Consider the following 1830-nt stretch of genomic DNA (forward strand, 5'->3'; position numbering starts at 1 on the left):
AAATATATTTGCTTACAGCGCCACAGTATCCGCCCAGATGCCAGAATGTGGTTCTGCTTGAACCCATTGCAAACCAACAATTCTCAGAAAATGCATGTCGAGGGAATCTGTATTGAGATTGCAGTTAGTGAACGTACGTTTCTTCAATAACGAGCAGTTATTGAATTTTCAAATGCGCCAGACCAGTAATAGATCTATTTATAAGTATGCCCGCTCACCTACTTGCGTTTTGCAAATCTAACTTCAACCTACTTGAATGATTTGACTTCTCACCAAAGAAGGATATTTATCAGCACTGCGCACAAAGCGTATGATTGGCTCAAATTTGCCTTCCTCTTTTCTACAGCTGCTGACACTAAGGTCGCCATCATCATCATTATGAAGTGAGAACACTGAAAACTCTCTTCGGCAGCACGAACCTTTACGCTGTGCATGTGAGGCTGTATTCCAGGCCTTCCATATAGCCTAAATTAATTTTCACTCATGTACACATATCGACGTCACGTTTAGCAACTGCTCTCCTGGAGCAGCCTAGAGTGGTCATTGTAAATTGATGCTTGCTAATGCTGCTAGACTATTAGGACGTACGACCACGGTGTCCTGAATATTCTAGCAACTATTATAAGTGAAATGGGGAAATTATAAAGGTGGTGTAGTGTCTACAGAAGTGAAGACACAGTGGGGGGGGGGGGGAGCCGGTGGAGCTCCCTGGAAGTATTGCCTAGTGTATTGCAGGCTGAAAGCAAAAGTGAGGTTCTGCTACATGTAAGTGGTGTGCATGGTCCTGGTTGTCTATAGCTGCATTGGTTGGACACGAAACTTGTCATCACAAGGAGCGTTACAGTGTATCCCGTCATCTTAGATGCCGAGCGTGTATTCAGCGATGTCGATACGCTCATGTGATCTGTAGCTCTGCAACTTCAACCAGTACTTGGAGCTGGCTGGGTTTAAAGGTGCAATGCGTAGCATGTACTACAGGTGGAGCGCCAGACGATGCGTATTAACAGTGAGTGCTGTTGCTAGAGGTGCTATTTTAGCGAGCAGCCTTGCTAGTGTTCAACCAGCTTCCTATTAAATAAAATTAATTTTGTGTGCAGTGCTGCAGATTTGGTCAATGTTGTGATAAATATCCAACCGCACCAGAATATTTCACTAGTAACTATTATTCCGGTTTGTATTGCCCTGTGCTGTGACTGTACTGTTCACGAACAAACCCGCTTAACGTCTGGTAGGGGACGGATGCCATCCGTTATTATTAGAGCATGTTCGCGTACTGGAGATGGAGATAGTCGCCAATCTCCATCTCTAATTGGTTCGCTGTGTCTCCATCTTTAGATACCTTTTCAGCCAACAGAAGGATGGGGGTTGTGCTAAAACGATGCTTTATCACTAATCAGCACCGTCGACCGAGCAATCCACCCTCAGTTCGTACTTGTGATGATCACGAACAGTACAACGTGACTTCTGTCACCACATTGCACGAGCGCTGCTTTACTGTGCTGCGGAAGCGCGAGGTAAACGCACTTCTGAAAATGTAGCGACTAATTTTGTGACCATATTCACAAATAGAAGATTATCATGCAACATAGCGAACACGCTCTTAGAGCGTGTTCGCTTTGCCAGTTGCTGAGCTCCTGCGACAAGAGGATTCTCTCATCTGGGGAGTGTAGTGCTCGGCTTGCTGAGGAGCTCGTCGCTGGGCCCGCCTTTACAAATACCGCGCACTCAGCTTCACGCAGAGTTTGCCGGTCTGTTCAAACACGTTTATACATGTTTGAACATGTCAGTTTAAACATTAACACAGTCAAAGGTATTTATTGGCCGCATAGA

Source organism: Phytophthora parasitica (genome assembly GCF_000247585.1).
Source record: "Phytophthora parasitica INRA-310 unplaced genomic scaffold supercont2.155, whole genome shotgun sequence".
Classification (NCBI taxonomy): domain Eukaryota; phylum Oomycota; class Peronosporomycetes; order Peronosporales; family Peronosporaceae; genus Phytophthora; species Phytophthora nicotianae.